This window comes from Anastrepha obliqua, chromosome 1 (genome assembly GCF_027943255.1).
Source record: "Anastrepha obliqua isolate idAnaObli1 chromosome 1, idAnaObli1_1.0, whole genome shotgun sequence".
NCBI classification, from domain to species: domain Eukaryota; kingdom Metazoa; phylum Arthropoda; class Insecta; order Diptera; family Tephritidae; genus Anastrepha; species Anastrepha obliqua.
In genome coordinates, this window is record NC_072892.1 from 101,742,625 (window position 1) to 101,766,588 (window position 23,964).

General features: G+C 37.6%; 1 protein-coding gene across 1 annotated transcript in view; it reads right to left on the reverse strand.

Annotated features, from left to right (window-relative positions):
* The window catches only part of LOC129253392 (glutamyl aminopeptidase), a 33,536-nt gene extending 12,631 nt beyond the window's left edge, over positions 1–20,905 (reverse strand). The window contains exon 1 of the mRNA XM_054891750.1: positions 20,821–20,905. The gene's annotated coding sequence lies outside the window, so the exon portion shown is untranslated. The remainder of the gene's footprint in view (positions 1–20,820) is intronic.
* Between the last annotated feature and the right edge of the window lie 3,059 nt (positions 20,906–23,964).

A 23,964-nucleotide genomic window follows, 5' to 3' on the forward strand; every position in this document is an offset into this window, starting at 1 on the left:
CTGTTTGTTTGAAGACAGGAGGTACTTCGTTTTATCCTCGTTCACCACCAGACCCATTCGCTTTGCCTCTTTATCCAGTTTGGAGAAGGCAGAACTAACAGCGCGGTTGTGAAGGCCGATGATATCGATATCATCAACATACGCCAACAATTGTACGCTCTTATAAAAAATTGTGCCTGAGCGATTAAGTTCAGCGGCTCGTACGATGCTCTCCAACATCAGGTTAAAGAAGTCACACGACAGCGAGTCACCCTGTTTGAAACCTCGTTTGGTATCAAACGGCTCGGAGAGGTCCTTCCCAATTCTGACAGCGCTGCTGGTGTTGAGCAATGTCATCTTGCAAAGTCGTATTAGTTTTGTGGGGATACCAAATTCAGATATCGCGGCATTCAGATAACTCCTGGATTGGACAGAGCACACTTAACTTCCAATCGGCAGGCATGCTTTCATCCGACGCGCTTCATTACTTGTCTCTTTGTATACTATAGCTGTTTAGTACACGAGGGACAAATATGATTGAGGTACATTATACATTTTCCGATAGGGTGATTAATTTTGCGACTCGATGTATAATAATATAACACTAAAAAAGTTGTTTGCCCATCCGAAGAGTCGAAACTAATACTTAAAAAATATTTTGTGAATTCCTACGCTCCTGACTATAATGCCGCGTAAAATATGTCACAGTGGCTAGGAGTTAACGAAAGAAAGACACGTCTGACGGCAATTGGAATTTTCTAGAAAATTGCTGTTTAAAATTCATCAGTTGCTTTTATAGAAAGGTGAAGAAAAGATAACTTGTCATTGTTGAGAATTCACTAGAAGCGCAACAGCTCGGGACTAGTGCATTGCTCTACTGGGCCATTGAAACCGATACAAAATAGAAAGCCGGTTGTACAAAAATTTGACCACGAAAATATCAGACGCCAGTTTTTGTCCGGTTGTGACTAGGCTGAAAATTAATTCAAGTTTAAAACTACAAAAAATTGTATATTACATGTCATTTTATAGCCCACAGAGTAACAAGTGGGTCAAAGACTGTGTAGGTACGCACAAATATCATATATGTGTATGTTTGTACATAGTTAATGTGAGTTTAGTTTACTTGTTGTAGATGGCATTTAATAGGTGCGGAAAAATTGAGAATGTCCACACGCTCGTTTATGTACGAGTATGTATGTAAAGCTTTTCCTATCAAAAAATAAAAATATCTGTGTGTGTTAATATGAATGAATAGACATACATATGTATGTAAACGTGTATGTATAAATGTGTGCATTACATTTTTCACTAAAGTGAAATAAAAGTGAATCTTTTCGGCGCAAATATTACGCATATTCTCTACGCTCCACTAACCTCAAACAGATTAGCATTTTTTAATTGCATTTTTTATTGCTTTTGGGTAAATAATTTTAATTTTTATTTCGTGTACTTGAAACTGCCTGCTCTTAATAAAATTAGCAAAATTAGTAAAAAATTTACATTTAAATTTTTGAGAGTTCAGCGCACAGCAAAATATATATACTTTTTTTGTTTTTCACTGCAACAAAGAAACCCCAGCAAATAAAGTACAAAACATCACATTTATAGCATTTAAATAAATTTTCGTGTATTTATTTATGCAAATATGCACATACATATAAATACTGGCGTATGTATGCAAACATTTTTGTACACTCTTTTTGTGGATGAATGATTTTGCAAAACGCTCATTAATATTCAATGCATTATTGTCTACTTGCCACAATTATTCACCGCTAAATTGGCAAATACTGGATTGAGATATGTAGGTGCACATGTATACATACATACGTATGTATAAGTACATATACAGTGGGTAACCAGATAACACGCAAGCTCGATTATTTGAAATTCGCGATAATTCGGTTCGGTGGATAACTCGTACAAAACCTACTTGCATGCAATTTTGTCCCCTCTATAAATCGTATTTTTTTCACAGCCGCACGATTTCGATAAAACTCAAAAGGGCTCTGTAGTTCATATCTATTAATCATATTGATCTATAACTCGTAATCATCGAAGTAGTAAATAATCGCAAATCGTATTAACCGTTACTCTTGCCTTTAGTTGTTTTTTTGTTTTTTTTTGGTTTATAGCTCGAAGATCCAGTTAATAGTGCCTTATAACTCCTAATGAGTGAAATGTTAAAGGTGGCGGACCCTATCAGAATATTTATTATTTTTGCAAATGACGTCTCGTATGAATCATATTTCACACTTGTGAACTAAACAGCTGCAATATACAATCGGACAAACAATGGAATGCGTCAAGATCAAAATAAAAATTTCCAGCACTCAAAATAACCTTTTTTATTTAGTAAAAAAGTTATTGAAAAACAAAATTGGATGAATAAATTTGCGCCACCTTGTATTTATGTATATTAAAATTTATCCTTTCAATAAAAGTAATAAAAATAAATAGTCTGAATAAGTAATATTTTTTTTCTTTTGATTTTACTCTCTTTTTATAGCTCCTAATTCTCCGCCGACAGACAGCCAGAAGATTCGCCACTCGACTCTCACTCCTGCTCTCGGAGAGCACTGCCCAACAAACCGGCATGCGCGAGCAATGGAGCAACATTTCTCGTTCTTTACGTACCGCCGCCGAAGAAGAAATCGGATTCCGGCGAGCCCGAATAAACAATTGGTACGACGAGGAATGTTATGCTGCCGCTGAAAGAAAGGATGCCGCCTATAGAGCCACGCTGCGATCGGGCGCAACGCGAGCCATGTGGGATCGCTACAGAGAGCTCAAAAAGGAAGAGAGACGTATTATCTGAAAGAAGAAACGAGAGGCCGAAATACGTGAGTGCGAGGAGTTTGAGATGCTGGCCAATAGGAACAACGCCCGAAAATTTTACCAGAAAGTTCGGCGGCTTACAGAAGGTTTTAAGACCGGGGCGTTGTCCTGTAAGAACAAAGACGGCGATCTGGTGACTGACGTACAGAGCAATCTTAAGTTATGGAGGGAACACTTCTCGAACCTGTTAAACGGTGACAGCTGCGCATGTCATAGAGAATGTGAAGATCCCGATACCCCCATCGTTGACGACGGAATTGTCGTTCCGTTACCCGACCATGACGAGGTGAGAATAGCAATATCACGGCTAAAGAACAACAAAGCCGCGAGCGCCGACGGACTGCCATCGACCAATTCACAATACGCCAAATCTTGGAAAAGACCCATGAAAGGAGAATCGACACACACCATCTTTTCGTCGACTTCAAAGCTGCATTCGACAGTACGGAAAGGAGTTACCTGTATGCCGCTATGTCTGAATTTGGTATCCCCGCAAAACTAATACGGCTATGTAAGATGACGTTGCTCAACACCAGCAGCGCCGTCAGAATTGGGAAGGACCTCTCCGAGCCGTTTGATACCAAACGAGGTTTCAGACAGGGTGACTCGTTGTCGTATGACTTCTTTAACCTGATGTTGGAGAGCATCGTACGAGCCGCTGAACTTAATCGCTCAACCGCTAATCAACCGCGCTGTTAGTTCTGCCTTCTCCAAACTGGATAAAGAGGCAAATCGAATGGGTTTGGTGGTGAACGAGGTCAAAACGAAGTACCTCCTGTCTTCAAACAAACAGTCGGCGCACTCGCGTATCGGCACCCACGTCACTGTTGACAGCTATAATTTTGAGGTTGTAAAAGACTTCGTGTATTTAGGAACCAGCATTAACACCGATAACAATGTCAGCCTTGAAATCCAACGTAGAATCTCTCTTGCCAACAAGTGCTACTTTGGACTAAGTAGGCAATTGAGCAGTAAAGTCCTCTCTCGTCGAATAAAACTAACACTCTACAAGACTCTCATCATGTCCGTCCTAACGTATGGCGCACAAGCGTGGACGATGACAACATCCGATGAAGCGACGCTTGGAGTGTTCGAGAGAAAGATTCTGCGTAAGATTTTTGGACCTTTGCACGTTGGCAACGGCGAATATCGTAGACGATGGAACGATGAGCTGTATGAGCTTTACGACGACATAGACATAGCGCAGCGAATAAAGATCCAACGGCTTCGTTGGCTGGGTCATGTCGTCCGAATCGATACAAACGCTCCGGCTTTGAAAGTATTCGATGCGGTACCAGCTGGTGGTAGCAGAGGAAGAGGAAGGCCTCCTCTGCGTTGGAAAGATCAGGTGGAGAAGGACTTGGCTTCACTTGGTGTGTCCAATTGGCGCCGGTTAGCACGAGAAAGAAACGACTGGCGCGCTTTGTTAATCTCGGCCAAAATCGCGTAAGCGGTTATCGCGCCAATTAAGAAGAAGAAGGAGAGAATTCTCCGCCGTAGCCGAATGGGTTGATGCGTGACTACCATTCGGAATTCATATAGAGAACGTCGGTTCGAATCTCGGTGAAACACCAAAATTAAGGAAAAGATTTTTCTAATAGCGGTCGCCTTTTGGCAGGCAATGGCAAACCTCCGAGTGTATTTCTGCCATGAAAAAGCTCCTCATAAAAATATCTGCCGTTCGGAGTCGGCTTAAAACTGTAGGTCCCTCCATTTGTGGAACAACATCAAGACGTACACCACAAATAGGAGGAGGGGCTCGGCCAAACACCCAAAAAGGGTGTACGCGCCAATTATATACATATATAATTCTCCTAACTCGAAAATTGCGATTACTCGTAATATTTTGATGGTCTCATGGATTAAGAGTTATCGTCATTTCACTGTATTTGCCTTTTCATGCTGCCAAATACGAGTACAGCAACAAACAGCAATTTACGTTTCAACGTTTGCATGGTTTTTTCGTCGAAGTTTTCACAGAGCTTCAGTTAGAGCTCAAGTCAAAGCTGAAACTATGGGGAAATGCATGCAGCAATTTTGCCCGCTTAAACTTTTATTATTTTTTATTATCTGCAAGTTAATTAGAAAGTCAATTAGGAATGAGCATAGGTTGGCTTGGCTAGTAAGTTTAATTTTATGGGTCGCTAACACTGATAAAATGGCAGAAATAATGTACTTATGTAAGCACAGTTTGTCAAGAAGTGTATTTGCAAGAGAAAAATGTTTTTTTACGAGTGCGAAATTGGTGATTTGGTATTTTTTTTTTAATTCACTTAATTACCCGAGATATGTCAAATTACATGGCTTGCAAAACAAACAAAAAAACGAAACAAAGAATCAAAAACATGGCCAGGAAAACTGAAAAAAAAATCACTCTCAGAACATAAAATATTCGTTGCATAAATTATTTACTTATTCGTTTCTTTTGGCAACCTATGGAATATATGCAGCTGCTTATGGCCTTTCCATTCAGGGAATCGGATTTTTATGTTGTAAGCATTTAGAGATTTCTAATGTTCTCCCAAATGCTCAATTAGGACTTGTTTTGCCACTTTTTCCTTTCAGTGGCGCTTTAAATGTTTGCTTTTGTATTTGGGTTCCAATCCGGACTCTAGGCTGGAGTCTCTTTTCCCCCGGACCCGGAGTTTTCAGAGGGGCCCGGACTCGAGATTATACGCATTTATATGAATTAAACATAATTGGAAAGGGTCCGCATTTGCAATTTTCCCCCGGCCCCGGATATGCTTTCTACGGCCCTGCTTCAAGGGGAAAACCTATTACAATATTCCTTAAAATCGCTTGCAACATTGTAATTTGTGGATTTGCTCAATTTTTGCGTAACTTCTCTCACTTTTCAATCAGATATTTTTCAAGGGCTTTGCTTAGCGCTGTGTTTTTTTTCATTTTTTGCGTTATTTGAAATATTGTAAATTATTTTTTTGCTTAATGAGAAAAATCTAAAAAAGTTGACATTTTATGATACGATCACATGTTTTTTACTTTGGCTGGTTAAATACCTTTGCTTGCTTTAAGTCACTATTTATTTAAGTTTAAAGTGATGAAAAAGGTTATAACTTTCTAGAACTGGAGATAGCCGTCTATGCAACGTTGCACTTCTACGCCACAGTATTCAGAGTCTCTCTAATAAATACAAAAATGCAATCATATCACCATTTTAAATATTGCATGAAATCACTTCTAAGTAAAAACAAAATTGAGAAAATGGGTATAATTTTCAGTTTTCTTACTAAAACTTCTCCAAAGCGTAGTCTGGGTTCGCATACATAATTCAATAGAAAGTCAAAACTTCACTCAGTGAAGTGGAAGGCATATGAAATCCAATATCAAGTTATTTTTTTCTTTTCGATATACGTATTCTCTTTTGAGGCTAATACTTTTGGCTATTTTCATAATTTCATAATGAATTATATTCAGAAGAGGCTTGTTTGGACTTTAGGAAGAATAGTTAAGTATTTTGAAACCAGCTTTCTGTAGGCCCCTCAATTTTGTGAAGGACCGCACTGTCGCAAAAGAAATACACTTCACGTTCATATTCCCCGTCTATATCCGCAGTGTCATACTCTTCCGTATACTCTCACTGTTTTCTTTTTAAAAGACTATGTATAGTAGTAAGGTGCCTCTGAGTTTCAAAAATATCATCTTTCAAGCTGATTCAATACTTTGAAAATCTTAGGTTTTTTTTTCTTTTGTTCTTTTTTTATTTATTTCAGGTGAGTAAACTACAAAATTTTCTTACGATAAAACGATAATCTATGTTGAAGCATTTTGTGGGAAGTGCTAAAATAAGCTTAATAGATAGATTGGACTTTAATAAATTAAAAAAAAACGTTGATAAAGAAAAAGCAAGCCTAATGAATTAAAATCTCATTTAGTTCTCGAAGTGAATGCGCTACAGGAGCGTACATGGCACAATTCGTACCAAAGCTCTTAGTGTAAAAAGGATAATATGAACGAAAAGTCCTGGTTGGAATAAGGAACTGAGTAGCCTGCCAAATACAAAAGATAGAGAGAGGATAGTCCACTTAGGTTAATTAAAAAGAGACGGGATTCATGGGTAGAGATGGAGTCAAACAATTCAAGGACAATAAGAGGGCATCTTTCAGGAAGAACTTTTTATACGCTCTATCCTGTCAATAGCAAATTTGTGATGAGATCTCCAAATAGTGTATTCAAGTTTGGAAAATTTTTATGGTAGTTTCAAAGTATAATAATCTGAGCAATTGAAAGTATTTTAACGCAAAAATCCAAGAGTGGCGTACGGTTTTGATATGATAAGGTTGATGTGATTACGATTATTAAATGAAGAATGTGAATACTTTGACTCGGGCCTACAATGAACTTAGAAACTTAGTTTCAGTAACGATCAGGTTGAAAAATGCATAATTGTTTTTGCTACACAAATTGAAAAATTCGTTGGAACACTCGAAACGTTGTTACTTCTGAAGTGTCCTAACCTTAAACATACAAAGATGACCGTGGAATATGTTCTAAGGAGCATAAATGACACTCAAACCCCTATGTATTTCCTTCTTTTCAAAAGTGCATCTGAAAGATCAATTATTCGAATTTTTAAACCATGACTGCGGCCGCCGAAGCCGCCCGGCGGATACCATATGCTCTGAGCTCTTCGATTGGCATCCTTCCTCGCTTGAAAACCTCGATTGACTTTTTCATGCGGCAATATTTAAAAGATTACTAAACCAATTTCACTAGAGATTAAAGCTGATAGTTCAATTAGTTCAAAGTAAAATAATAAAAAAAAACACCTCTGCTTTCCACTACCTCCATTCTGTTAACTTTTCGGCTTCTCACCGTCCCTTTTCATTTAAAAGTGGACAAATATTTCTCTTCCCAATAGCGTAGAAAAAACTAAAGCGGATTAAAAGATAACCGGCCCATGAAGGCACCTGGAAGTTTGTTTTTAAGTTAAATTTGGAATTTGAATTTCCAATTCAATAGTTCATGTATTTTTTGGCAACACTGTTGCTGACGAATATTTGCACCACTTGAACTTTCACAAAATTACTGTGTAACAATGTCTTCCCAATGTCTTCTTTTAATTCCCTGCTCAAACATTTTTTTTTCCTTGGAGCCAAAATACGCTTCGATATTCCTTTTTATAGCTTCTTTTGAGGAGTAGTTCGTGTTACTCATTTTTGTTAAGTGCCTCATTCAGGTTTGATAGCTGATGAGAATAATAATCACCAGTTATCAACTGGTTTGGTTCCAGAAGTTCATAATAAACAATACCGGCCATATCCCACTAAATAGACAGGAGAATCTTCTTGGGGTGAAGGTCATCTCTAGGGTTCGGTTCTGGTATTTCATCTTTATCTAACCATTGGCGTTTGCGAACAGAATTATTGTAAAGGACCCATTTTTCATCACCAGTAACGATACGGTTCAAAAAACTTTCATTTTCAAGCCGTTGCAGTAGCTGAGAACACACATTCACTCTCTGCTCAAGGTTGGCGATGGAAAGTCTCTGCGGAACCCATTTTCCCAGCTTTGAAAACTTTCCCAACTGAACCATGTGCCTGTTCCATGCGATGCATTTAACCTCTGAGCTATCATATCGACTGTCAAATTTAGCTCAGCTTTCACGAGTTCGAGCAAGGCGTCGGAGTTAAAGACTTCAGGACGACCAGCGCGCGGGGCATCCTCCACGTAGCAGTTACCACTTCGGAATTGAAAACCACTTTTGTACAATCTTTACACTCACGGTATTCTCTCCGTGAACAGTGTTTATTTCTGCAGCGGCAGTTGTTGCATTTTTACCACTTTTATAAAAAAATACAAAATATGCCTCTTATACGTGTTCGAGGATTCCATTTTATTTTTTAACAACACGTGCTTCTATCAACGATTAAAATCACTTGTTGAATGCACAATATATCAAAGAAAATATAAATAAAAAAAAAAAAAATAAATAATTGGCGCGTACACTTCTGTTAGTGTTTGGCCGAGCTCCTCCTCCTATTTGTGGGGTGCGTCTTGATGTTGTTCCACAAATGGAGGAACCTACAGTTTCAAGCCGACTCCGAACGGCAGATATTTTTATGAGGAGCTTTTTCATGGCAGAAATGCACTCGGAGGTTTGCCGTTGCCTGCCGAGGGGCGACCGCTATTAGAAAAATGTTTTTATTAATTTTGCTTTCACCGAGATTCGAACCAACGACCTCTCTGTGAATTCCGAATGGTAATCACGCACCAACCCATTCGGCTACGGCGGCCGCCAAATATAAATAGTTCCGTTATATTCCGCGAATATGCAAAACGGTTATCAGTATTATTGAATAGATATAGATTTAATACATAAAGAAAATGATAAAATAAAGGGTTTTTCAATAAGGGTGGGTAGATGTTGAAATGGAATAAAATGGCGTTTGCTGTGTGGCACGTAGCGCCGTCCTGCTGGAACCACATGTCGTCTAGGTCCAAATGGTTCAATATGGGCCATAAGAAATTGGAATGGCCACCACGTCTACCGAAAAATGGGCGCAATGCGCGCAACGTTTGCGTTAATGAACACGCATTTTGATAATAAAGTTTAATCATTTGAACGTGCTGTTCAATCGTGCAACTTGCCATGATGATTTGGTATAAACAACTGAATAATAAACAAAAGATTTGACAGATGTCACCAAAACAAAATGGCTGCCACAGGGCGCCAAAATCGACCCGTGCCAATTGAAAAACCCTTTATAATATGATAGTTAATAAAAATTGATAAATAGTTATAATTATTGATTTGTCGATAATTCATCAACTATATACGGCGTGTTTTCGACCGGAGGCACCGGTTGACCTGAAGTGATCCTGTGACCGCGCGCTCTCCGCCCTCTATCTCGAAAACGGTTCACCGTATACAAATTTTGTATTCTACAATATTGATAATAAATACAAATAGCAAACAACCCATGGGAAATGAGATATTTACAAAATAAGTGCAAAAACCCGATTTTTGTGACCTTTCACCTTGAAATTTAATAGTTGCGTACACCCTACCATATGTAGGTTTTGAGACAACTTTTAGAGTGTCAATATACAAGTTTTTACAGACTTACAGCAGGGTATCTCGAATTCCGAGATTCTTACCTAATTTAAGCTTAAATGACTGGACTAGTACAGTTGCAGATCCGAAAGATCGAGTTTCGGTCCAAAGAGAAAAAAAACGAGTAGCACCGCATTCCACAAAAAGATTAAAAAGGGTGATGAGCGACATAAAAAAATCAGTTGATTTAGAGTAAACGCGTTTTTAGAAAGCTGATTTTTTTTTACCATTCCTAGTAAAGCTTATTACAAAGTTTTCCTCAATTTTTTGCAATCGTAACAGATCCATTTTTCCACTTGCAGTGCACTTAGATGCGCTCCAGTGGTTTGTCACTGTTTGCCGATTATGCAACGAACTTGGAACCAACTGAATGGTAGTAACACACAAAACAACTGACTACGCCCGCCACAGCTGAGTAAAAGTCATCATAAGCGTAATCACGTGGGAATTTTTATATTGCGAATAACAATAAATAATTAATTTAAATGAATTAATAAACTTTACTAACAAAAATATAAATATTTACTCAAGAAAACATCTTCTATTCTTTCCGACGTATGCCATCAATGCCATATACGGGTATGTAAGTATGTGTATGTGTGTTGTATTTACCATGAATATTAGGTAAGATATACTTATCTAGCTAATAAGCTGTAGGCTTTTACTACTAAAATACCTACGCTGCATGTGGCGTAGAAAATGCAAATTATATTTTCAGCATTTATAAAAATTTTCTCATAAAGAAAATGCAAATGCTCGCCACGCTGCGGATCTTGACTTAACTTTGAATGATAAAGGGGGTTAGAAAAAATATTTTTTCTAACATGGGTTGACGATATGGGATCACTAGCTTTCAAAGATGACTCAAAAATTATGTATAGCAGTATTGAAGCGAATCTGGTGTATTCTCTTAGAAACCTTAACTTAAGAAATCTTACAGAATTCCAGTACCAGTACAAACACTAATTAATTAATTAATTGGCAAAGCTACGTGGTGAACTTGAGAAAACTGGCACAATTTATGCTGGATATTGCACAAGGTGGCGCAAAATTAATCTCCTTTCGGAAGCTTTATAATTTTTTATTAGCGTCGTACGTCAGTCATATTTGATACTAGTGAACTAGACAGCTGCAGTCTACAAATCGACAAGGAATGGAGCGGGGGAAAATCAAAATAAAGATTTTCATCACTCAAAATCACGTTTTTCTATGCAGTGAAAAAAGTTATTCAAAAACAAAATTGGAAAATAATGATTTTTCCCTTCTCTAAATTTAACGAGCTCGCGCGGCTGAAATTTCTAAGAATTTCAGATTTGCTCTAGAGAAGTGATTGTTTCCCATTTGTATTCTATATGGGGTTTTTTTATTGTTGAGATTTTAAGTGAAAATAGATACGAAGAAATTAAGAGATGAAGTGAAAAAATGTCGCCAATTACATAGTGGAAAAAATTAAAGTTTATATCTGGAGTCTCATAGTATTTCTTCTAATGCCAGCGTTGTCATACACTGATGCACTCAACATACGTCATACCTGTGAATAGAGCCCTCTAGTCGCTAATCACTTTTCCCAACTCGTGTAACCCATCTTTCCCTCTTATAAAACCGTATCGAAAGCACAGTTTTTTCTGGAATAAGCTTAAGATTACCTCGTTAACCGGCTCTCAGCGAATTTGAAAGCTGATTGGCTGACGTAACGGGGGTAATGACAGCGGTATCTTTACGAAAAAACTGCGATTGTGTTGGTAATATACAAAAAAACTCAACACAATATACGCTCATGTTGCATCGTTGCCGTCTCAACCTTAACAGTATAAAGTGAGCTGGAAACAGGAACTAATAGCTAGGTATAAAGATTTGAGGATCTTGAGGGTTATTGGCAGTTATATTTAAATAAAACGGCTGAATAAAAGCACAGCGATAAGAAAACAATGTGCTCACTTTGGTTACTATTCGACCGATGAACGCAGAGAAAGATGCCCGGAAAACACTCACATTGAATGATTAGAGGCATGGCACAATATGATGTGCCCTATATACATAGTGTTTTTATTAGGTAATATATGCAGTGATTTTATTTTTTTCCTAGGTTATTTTGACAGTGAAAATCTTCACAGAAAGATAGTATTACATCTTGTAGAATGAAATGAATCAAATATTGCAAACAGGATTTGGAAAATAGCCTTAACCGGATCCGCTACTCCGATGCCAGCTGAGGCAACCACATATGGACCAACCTGTAAACATCGCGTAAGCGACCACTTTTTTGATGTCTTAGGTTGCATGATAACCGGTATGTAGAAATTGCAGATCACATTGGCCGAAATGCCAGTTTAGAGGAAATTAGTGACCTTTTTCTGGGCATTCCAATGAATTTGTGTATAAGTAGTTACCGATTGACCTTTCTGTGGAACAATCTCACTAGGTTAGATTAGGTTAGGTAAGATGGGTTGGTCAAGCGAATATATAAAAAATATATATTGTGGTACCATTGTGACAGTAAAAGGCAGAAAGTGAAAGTGAAAGTGAGAAAGGATAGTGGTGAGGATTGATGAGTGGTTGATTGTTATAGAGAAGGAAACCAAACGATAACTATTTACGGTTGCGTTAACCGTCTTATACTACTAATGAAATTTTTCAAATGTGTCTGGCGTGAACAAGACAGCTGAGGAGAAGATGCTGAGCTAACTCACCCGAAACAGCTGCTGCAGAAAGGCCTTGAAGCATATAGACAATGTCCAGAAAGGACCCCCGCAAAGTTTGAGAGCTGCGACTTTGTTAGCCCTAGAAGCTTCCTTGAGCGCCCTTGATCTACCAGTTGCCAGCAGAATCTCGCAACTTTGCACGCTCGTGTGCTAACCCAGCGCTCGCTGAAAAAAAAATCGCTTACCTATCGTTTTATTATTTTTATTTATTTATTTATAGATATAATTAAAATTAAGGAATATAAAATAAACGCGCTAAATTCCAGAGCTATCGGCTTAGCCTATCGTAAAGTAAAGTAATAATACGTTCACATATTCATGCCGGAAAAGAAAAGCAGGTCTGTAAACATAATTCTAATAAAATTTTTGTTAAATATTATTAATTAGGGATTCATTTTACAGAAAAAAACGTGTGTCCATAAACGTTTTGTCCTCTTATTACTTATTGTAAAATGTAATATTGAATATCTATCCCATGCGAATTGCTGCCATCATTTCTTGCAACCTCAGTAAACGTCGCATACGGATTTCCTCCAACTGTTTATTATTAGCAGCCAATTAATTGCGCAATTAAATTAGCTATTCTTTCTCCTTGTATTTTTTTCATATCGTTAATAATAATTAAAGAAACCAAAAACACCGAAATATTCCACCAAAATAATTTCTATGAAGAAAAACCTCTCAAAGCAGTATTGACAGCTGATTGTAAATTTTGCAGGTAATCTGCCATATGTGAACGGGTAGATTAATTTGGTGGATTTATAGGTGATTAATGCATATGTGAACGTATTATAAGGCAGAAAATTAAGCAGTCGTTCCCACGACAGTCGGTTCTAGGTTACCGGAATGACCCATATTTATGTATATCCGGCCAAGGACTGTCACTTCAGCAGTATTCCCCATATATAAGGTTGTCAAAAAAGTCTTGCGGTATTTTTATTGAATTTTCAATTGTTCATAAAATTGGTTATAATAATGCGATTTAAGTCAAATATGCGCCGTTTTGTTCGATGACGAGTTCCCAACGAGATGCCAACTTCATAATGCCCCTCTTATAGAAGCTCGCTTCCCTATTGTCAAAAAACTCGGAGAGCCAATTTTCACAGGACTCTCTCGAGGACAACTTCCGACTACCAAGCTCGTTCGCCATGGACAGAAATAGGTGGTAATCACTTGGTGCGAGATCCGGACTATACGGTGGATGCAAAAGAACCTCCCATCCGAGCTCCCGGAGCTTCTGGCGCGTCACCAAAGATGTGTGTGGCCTGGCGTTGTCCTGATGGAAGACAATTCGGCCTCTGTTGATCAAAGATGGCCTCTTCTGCATGAGTGCTACATTCAAGCGGTCCAGTTGTTGACAGTACAGGTCCGAATTGAGCGTTTGGCCATAGGGGAGCAGCTCATAGTGTATGATTCCCTGCCAATCCCACCAAACACACAGAAGAACCTTCCTGGCCGTCAATCCAGGCTTGGCCACCGTCTGGGCAGCTTCACCGCTTTTCGACCACGACCGTTTGCACTTCACGTATTCGTAAGTGACCCACTTTTCATCGCCAGTCACAATACGCTTCAAAAACGGGTCGATTTTGTTGCGATTTAGATGCGATTCGCATGCATCCATACGGGCAAAAATGTTTTTTTGCGTCAAGTCGTGTGGCACCCATACATCGAGCTTCTTTTTGAATCCAAGCTTCTTCAAATGGTTCATAACGGTTTGATGACTCATGCCCAGCTCTTGGCCGATGCTACGGCTGCTACTATGCCGGTCTCTTTCGATCAATTCAGCGATTTTATCGCAATTTTCGACGACAGGCCTTCGGGACCGTGACGCATCTTCGATCACCTCTGCACCAGAACGAAAACGTTGAAACCATCGGTGTGCGGTGGAAATGGAAACTGTATCGGGTCCATAAACTGTACAAATTTTATTGGCAGCATGAGATGCATTTTTGCCTTTATCGTAGTAGTAATGTAAAATATGCCGTATTTTCTCTTTATTTTGCTCCATGTTTGCGACGCTATAACTCACGAACGACTAAAAGCAAACAACAATTAATCAAACACGTGTTAGCACGTGAAAAGAGCTTTCCAAAAAGCTCTAGCGTGAACCGATGCGACGAATACAACTAGAACTACGCGCTTGCAAAGACAAGCTTACGGAAATACCGCAAGACTTTTTGGCCAACCTTATACATATGTATGTTTGGGAATGTTTATGCTGCTACAACAACAACAACAACAATTACTGTAGACAATCAGTAATCACTTGAAAACACTCTAATCAACCAACTGTTAAATACACCAATAAGGCATCAAATACATGCGTATATTTATGTACATAGTGAGAAGATAGAAAAGGTGAGAAATTGCTTGGCCTATTGATGCGACCTTAAAAACATAACTTCTTTACATTTGTGTTTGGGTATAAATCGTTTTGAACTGAACTCAATTGACGACGCTTTCATTTCTTTAGAAACTAAGATTGCTTTACAAAGAAGCTTCCAAAAAACTGTAAACATTAAACGATTTCCAACGAAATTGTGTCACTTTTTGTTTAACCCACATAGAAGACGATATTATTCCCTACAATTTTATTTTCTAGTTTTTGGGTATATGTATTAGCTGATACGTATTTTTTGTTTAAAATTATTATGTCCCAGATTTTGAATACCGCAGCGTACACAAACTGCATACAATATGAGCTCTATACATTTGTAAGAACATACATATGTATATACATGCACATATCCATATATACCTATATACATATATATGTATGTAAGTAAGCTAGTTTGTTGATCGGTGACGGCGCACGTTGCTGTTGATGAAAAATGAACACAAAAGCGTCTCATAGGCTGCAACCGATGTGAGGGAAACCAGTTTTACAGTGGCCATTACGAGTGACCAGCTCACTTGGGGTTCACCATCATCATGCTCACCGGCCTCATCACCTCACCGGCCATCACCTGCACACGTTTCCGAAAGAAAGTGATAAGTTAGCGAAGTGCGACCGACCGCTTTTCTACGGCCTCAGCAAACAGTTTCATTACACTTTAGATTTGTTGTTGTTTTCTCATCTACTTGCAAGGCTACATTTTGATTCATTTGTAAGTTTAATAATTGAATGCAAATTTTCTTGTAAATAAATATGTACGTAGATATGTATGTAAATCCCGTTTGTTGGCTTGATTGGTTGGTCGTGTTCGTCTACGAGTATTTGCTGTTGATGTAGGTAAGTCATATGCATTATTTGTTTATGCGTAGCGCTGATTGTAGAGGAAGAGTGTGAAATATACTTAGATATCCATTGTACAGTGTTGTGCATTACTTAGCAACTTTGTTCTACGGCTAAAGATTGGGTTCTATCTTTGTGTGAATCACTGTTTTTGGATAATTTTTTCCTACAGAAGCGCAGAATATTCAGGAGCTTACATGAGAATACTAAGAGCGTACAAGAAGTTAAAAATCAAATAAGTTACTATATTGTACGAAATACACAAATTAAATTAAAAACAGATACTGTTGTTGCTGTTTTAAAGCATAGAAACCTTCAATCATTATCAATCTCATCAAAATATAGGCCAGGAAACGTAATTTTTCTACGGAGTCCGAGCAAAGGAATCCGTGTGTTAGGGGAATAGGCTTATGCGGACAAACGAAGATGCGGTTAGTGTCACGCGGGTATCTTCACATGCCGGACATATGAACTTAGTCTTGCCATAAATTCTGTGACAAATTTTACAATGCATTCGGCGAGAACAAATTTGCACAAAAAAGTTCCGTTATTTTCGCTGTTGTTCGTACGTATTGTCTACTCACAAATTATACTCAGCTTCGTGGCAAATTTCGCTGGTTAACAATGGAGTGGGGAGCTAAAGAAAATCGCACTGCAGTGATTGCATTACATCAGTGTGGTAAAAGTGCAAGTGAGATTCACGAATTGATATTTCGAGAATCTAGTTTCCTGAATCGCTTTTCCCAAACGTCTGAAGTGACAGACAGAAAAAGAAGTGGAGGTCCTTGCGTGGTTCGAACCAGTGCGGCCATAAAAGCCGTTTGAGAAAGAATTCGCGGAAATTCTTAGAAAGCTGAAAATTATATTCAGAGAAATTAATGAATCGACCAGATGCATATCAAGGCTAAATAGATATGATGTCCACATGAAAGCCTTCTGTCGCTCAATTGATCATCTTTTGACAACGCGCTTGAAGAAAATTAGACTCGACAGATGCAAGCAGCCTCTTCGGTGGTACGCGGTCAACGTCCTAAAAATGTATTACATCTCTTCATTTCTGCGAAAAATTGATTTAGACCGGGGCAAAAGTATACCAGGAGAGTGTCTTAGAAGGCGTGGCGAAGCAGTTGAGCAGTATTCTCTTTAATGGAGAGCGTTGGATCTGGATCTTCCAGCAAGATGCCGCTCCAGCACACAAGGCAAAAACCACATGGCAGTGTTCCTCGGAGCATAGCCGCGGAAGATTGTTCGTCTGGAAGTCTATATCTGAATCCGTTGGACTACAGTTTGTGGTCATAATTGGAGAACATGACCTGTCGAAGACCTTACAGTTCGAGCAGCGACGTCAATATCCATGGAAACCATGTGGGCTGTAATAGCTGCATGGCCTACTCGTTTGAAGGCTTGCGTAAAAGGCAATGCTAATCATTTCGAATGAAAATTTTAAATTTAATTTTTAAATCTTCACATGATTAAATAAAACTAACTTCATTAAAAAAGTATTCTAATTTCATATCTATAACGGACTTAACTTGTAACAGAACTTATGGCAGGACTAAGTATATTGAGTGTGCCGCGGTAAATAAGTAGAGAAAATATGACCCTAGTATTATGGTAGACAAAATAAAATTATCCTCCAGCATGATAACGCTCGGCTTCATGCTGCAAAGGCGGTGAAGACTCACTTGGGAACTATTCAGGGGTTGCTGCTTCCGACTATCATTTGTTTCGATCAACGGTTCATGCTCTAGCTGATCGGCATTTTCACTCTTATGAAGAAGTCCGAAAACGGATCGATGGCTTCTACTATCCGCCATACTTCATCTAGACAACATTCTCTTAGCAGTGGATTGCAACTCATGTATGCGCTCTCCCTTTACTGAACCGAGGTGTTTTCGCTTTCCTGCATTCGAGGAGCAAGAGGCTTGGAGTTTCTGGAGACGAGTCGCAGAACTTGTAGGGTGCAGTAAAACAAGGAGATCCATATACTTCGCTTGATTTTGAGTGTTATTTATTTCATCGAAAATATTATATGTAAAGTGTTGCAACATAAGTAGAAAAAGATAATATGCTGGCTCATTTCATATTATTTACAGTCTTTTCTTCGAGTACAGCATTCCAGCATTAAATGATCCGTCTCATTCACCCGGATCTTATGCTGTACCACTTCTACCTGTTTTATATAGTAAAATTCGCAGCAAAAGGACGAATAGCCTGAATAGAAATAAAGAGCCCGTTGAAGCAGGCAAGGACAAAGTTATGCTCACACCCATGTCAGCTAGCAGTTGGAATTTCAAGAATCATATATTGTTTGAAACAACGGACGGTTCGCGTGGAGTTATGAGAGTAAAGGAATAGATTAAAAGTGATAAGTTAATATACATATGAATTTATAATATAAATATAATACAGATATATGGGTGATTTTTTAGCTATTATCTTTTTAAACAATTGGTTTAAACAGCTGACGCACGTTTCGTGTTTTGTTTCACTGTCAAACATCTTGAGTTTGGTCTATAATTTATCCATGAATCGTCTTACAAACGAACAACGCTTGCAAATCATTGAATTTTAGTATAAAAATGCGTGTACTGTTAAGAAAGTTTAAGATCCACTTTCTTATCGAAAAATTGTGTTCAGCGACGAAGCTCATTTTTGGATCAATGGAGATCAGCCAGAAGAATTGCAAGAGTTACCAATGTATCCAGAAAAGGTTACAGTTTGGTGCGGTTTATGGGCTGAAGGTATCATTGGACTGTACTTCTTCAAAGAATCGTAACGTAACTGTGAATGGTGAGCGCTACCGTGAAATGATATCCAACTTTTTTTTGCCCAAAATGCAAGAGCTTGACTTGCATGACATGTGGTTTCAGCAAGACGGTGCCACATGCCACACAGCACGCATAACAATGGACTTGTTGAGAGGCGAGTTCGGCGCACATTTTATTTCACGTTCGGGACCTGTCAATTGGCCACCCAGATCGTGCGATATAACGCCTTTAGATTATTCTTTGTGCTTTCTGCTTCAATTAACGCATTGGAAGACAACATTAAAGCATATATATGTGAGACACCGGCCGAAACATTGGAAAGAGTGTGCCAAAATTGGACTAATCGGTTGGACCATTTGAAGCGCAGTCGCGGTCAACATTTGCATGAAATAATCTTCAAACATTAAATTATATGGTCTGTACTATTGATTTAAATAAAAAATTCCTGCATTTTTCTGAATTTTACGTGTGTTTTTTTGAAAAACTTTCCTATAGCTCTCAAAAAATCACCCTTTACATCTACATTCAAAGGTATTTCAAAAGTGACGCACAGATGTCAGTACTGAATAATTCCTTTGACTTTTGCAAGCAGACAGATGTACAATTTTACACGATAGAACAACGCGTTAAAATTATTGAAACTTTTTATGAAAATGGCTAACCTTTAAGAAAAATAGGAAAATTTATAATTTTTTTGGTAAAAATAATCATCTGAATGAGTCGACAATTCAAAGGTTGTTGGAAAAATTTCCAGAAACTGATGCTATCGACGATTGAAAAAGAACTGGCGGACTAAAATTGGAAGATCTGTTAAGAATATTCCTGCTGTAGCGCAAAGTGTTGCTGAACAATCTTCAACATCGATATCTCGACAGTTTCAAGAATTTGGCATTCATTAATCGAGTATTTGGCGGATTTTACTGATTGAAGACTCATAGACGATCTTTATTTTAAACAGGATGAAACCACAAGAGTTACAGGATGCAGTTAAAAGTTATTTCTTATACATGTATGAAATCCAAATAAAATGTTTTGCAGTAACAGTCTAGTTATTTAATAACCACTACTCGTATGTATAAAATTGTTCTAATTACTTTGCATATTGCGCAAAAGATTTGCAAATCTTTGCAAAGGGAAACAAGTAACTAAAAGATAATAATAAAATATTTTGAGAAACTTGAAATATCATTTTGGCTCTATTTAGTTGTCCATATCTGTTTGTTTCTATATTAAGCAGTAAGTATTCAGAAGCCAAGTGGATGACTCAAAAATTTGTAATTGTAATTTGTGGGCGTTTTCGGCACAACCTCTTCGTACACAGCAATCACAATTTTTCACATACTCATTTTGTGCAAGAACTTTACTCGTATAAGTAATACGTATCTTCATATGTCTGTTTGTAGTATATACTATAATAATAAAACCAACAATAATAATTTATTCAATAGTAGAACAAGTGTTGATGAATAGAACTGGGCTGTTGCTGGTACGACTTGTTGGTGGTTTTGTTGTTGAAGTCATGAACTAATTTCACACTAATCCGATTGCACTCTTTGCCTACATACTCTTCACTTGCTAAGCTTCATTTGCTACAATTTTTTAATACGAGTCACTATTATTGTTTTTATTATTTTTATTATTTTTTTGTATACAGCATCAGCTAATATTTCACAGTTGCTGGTGTAACAATAAAACGTTTTTTATGATTGTTGTTTTTTTTGCTTTCTTTTCCTTTCTATTGAGCTCGTAATTCAGGTTTCCCAGACACACACACACGCGCACAAGCAGCGGTAAAAACCTTTCCCCAACAAATAAAAATTCAAGAAATATACACAAGTAACAACAAAACATTTGCGATCCGTTTCAGTTTCGCATTTAGTGCCAACATTTCACTTCTCAAAATAAACGATTTTTTCGGTTTGGTTTGGTACGGTTGCTTGTAATTTTCTTAAAGCCGCCAATAACACACGCACATATAAATTTGCAATAGTCACCGATTTCTAATTCGGATATATGTTTGTATGTATCAGTATGTAAGAGCGCGCGTTAGAAGGTGCGTTTGCACTCAACTGTGTAGTTATGGCAAATAGACAGCAATTCATCATTGACGATCAGTGACACCTCATTTTATAGTGCTTGTCCGTGGTCTCTCATTCGCTTATTATTGCTATTGTTTTCATTACATATCTACGAGTTATATACGCGTATAATATTTACATAGTCACTATTTGTCGTTTTTAATACGTGTAGTTACTAGGTAATCATTCACTTCTCCGTCCTACTCGTGCGCACTTCGCAACCAACTCGTTCAAATGCACGTAGTCAACTAACTGAGCCGCGATGAAGGAATTCTAATCGCACGTCTGCGCAAGTCTATCAGCTGCTGTGCTCAGCCAACGCTGACTTGCCAAACTTACCGCTGCAAGCCACTGTATTTGCAACCTGGTCTTTGACATTTTAAGCTTGAATGGTTATTGGCTGTTGTTGTTGTCTTTATTTTGGGAGCATGGAATATTGGAAGAAGAAGTTAAGTAAGCTGGGAGTGCATTTATTGCAGAGAGCATGTGAGTTGGTTGAGAGTGAAGCTGTGATCGTGCTTTAATTGCGCTTAAGCTTTGGGCTCTCTTTGCTGCAGTTCTCAAAGGGGGTTGAATTATGAAAGTCACAAATACGTGTAGGAATGCAGATTTTTGACACTGTTTAGCTTAAGTAAGGGTCGGAGGAGTAGAGTAAAGAAGAGCTAATCAGCCTTAACGTGAATTCCATGTGAGTAAATCGTTCCCATAAATTTCACTACAAGAAAACCAAAACAACCAGGGTGGGAAAATTTGTTCCTGTATTGTATTGTATTTTGTGAAAATATTTGCACACATGGATTTCCCGATGATGCCTTTATATGGTGTAACATAGGCGTTTTATGCTTTCGAAATGACCTTGAATGCTGATCTATCATTTGGGACAATAAGTTTTGCGGTTCGATAAGAAAAACAGTGCTTTATGGTTTGCAATACGAATTTAAATTTTTTCATGCAGCTGGTCTAAAAGTTTACAATAAAATTCTGAATTAATTGTTTCACCAGTTTGCAAGTAATCTTTTTTTTTATAATACTTTTATTTGCAATCTATTCTAAGAACAATAAGCAAATTATATAACATTGTGGTTATTTGACATGTATTATTGATCTCCAGTGAAAACAATAATAATATACTTATATGTAATATATTACATATATATATATAAAGTTAAGGCTATACATGTGATAACGTTATATGAATATGTTGTAAACATATTAATAAATAGTGATTAGGTACGAAATGGGAGATCTAGAACATGTTGTCTTTTCAGTCTAATTATTTCATTGGTTTCATTAAGAGAGTTATTGCAAGCGGGTTTTCATGATAGCTGATCCTTTGCAAATATGCTGTACTGAATCTTTTAATCTCAGTTTTTATGAAAGGAATATGTAAGTCTGAATGAATGGCTTTATTGGTAATGAACCAGGGTGCACTCGTTATCAATCTAAGGGTTTTCGACTGATATCTTTGTAAGATTTCTATATTTGAATTAGAGGCTGTTCCCCAAAGTTGTCCATACTGGCTTCAATAAGGCTTTGTATAATAATAATTTGGTTTCAAGGTAAAGTGGTGACTTAGGTCCAAGTAACCAATAAAGTGTTCTTGTTTTAATTTTTAATTGGTTAGCTTTAGCTTGTATATGACACTTCCATGTTAATCGCTTGTCTAGGTGTAAGCCTAAATATTTTACACTGTTACATTTAGGAATAATGTTTCCATTGATCTGCAAGTCAGGACAGTCATTTTACCGTAGTGTAAATAAAACATGTACAGATTTGTTGGTATTAACTTTAATCTTCCAGCAGTCTAACCAGACCTGCAAGTAATTCAATGCAATTTGTACTAGTGAGGTAGATTCGGTTGGAGAATAACTTGATGTAAGAAAAGCGGTATCATCAGCATATGTTGCAATAAGTATATTTTCAGTTACTGGCATATCTGATGTGAAAATAGTATAAAGAACTGGACCGAGTACGCTTCCTTGAGGTACCCCAGCTTTGATGTATGCAAAGCTAGATGTTTCATCTTTCACTTTCACGTAAAATGATCTTTCAGTAAGATACGATTTTAGAATTAAATATATCTGTGAGGGGAAGATTTTTTTCAATTTGTATAAAAGACCATGATGCCAAACTTTGTCGAGTGCTTGTTGGATATCCAAAAAGACAGCTGAACAATACTCTTTTCTCTCGAAAGAATCAACAATGAAGTTAACCACTCGGTGGTATTGTTCGGGAGTTCCATGGTGTCGGCGAAAACCAAATTGATATTCAGGTATTATATTATGTGGTTTTAAAGTTGGCGATATTCTCCGTAAAAATATTCTCTCAAATATTTTAGAGAAAAGTGTCAGTAAACTTATTGGTCTGTAAGACGTTACTTCATTTTCAGGCTTATTTGGCTTGGGAATCATAACAATTTCCGCGCATTTCCATTGTGTAGGAAAATGGTTTAATCTTAATATAGCGTTGTAAATATGTGTCAGCAGCATAATGCCTTTTTTTGGTAAACACTTTGCCACTTTAGAATCAATTTTATCATAGCCTGGTGATTTATTTTTACTTAAGTTTTCTATTTCGGTATGAATTTCTGCAGGTGTAATATGCTTAATTGGCAACGATAGTTGGCACGGGAAGAATTGAAGAACGTCAGAGTCGTTATTGTTACTGCTGTTAAAGGCTGTGAAAGTTTTTTCTAGATGCTTTGCAAAAGCATCAGCTTTGCTCTTATCTGTTCTGCACCATCTATCATTGCAATCTTTAATAGGTACACTTCTCTTCTTTGGGTGTTTTAGGTACTTCGTTGCCCTCCATATTTTATAATCATCATTATTATTGTCATTAAGGTTTTGAATATAGCTTGAGATCGATTTATTTCTAAAGTCTTTCAATTTGTGTTTGAGTTCACTAGTGGCTTTATTTAGAACTGTTTTATCTCTTTGATTTCTACTAGTTTGCCATTTCTTTCGTAATCGTCTCTTTTGTTGAATTAAGGCTCTGATTTGTGCAGAAACATGCACAGAGGTATGTCGACTATCGTTGCTATTTTTTTTAGGTGTAGAGGCAAGAGCTGCATCATGTATCAAAGCAGATAAACTTTCAACAGCATTGTCGAGTAATCTACAAATGAAATTCTTTTCGCATCCCAAAAATCTGATGCTAAAACTTTCTTGGCCGATTTCTAAACTCGAACTCTTTTCGGAGCCGAAAATCGAAGTTCACACCACTCTTTAGTATCTTGGCATACCCAATAGGCACACAGCTTTCTGAATCCCAATACTTCAGT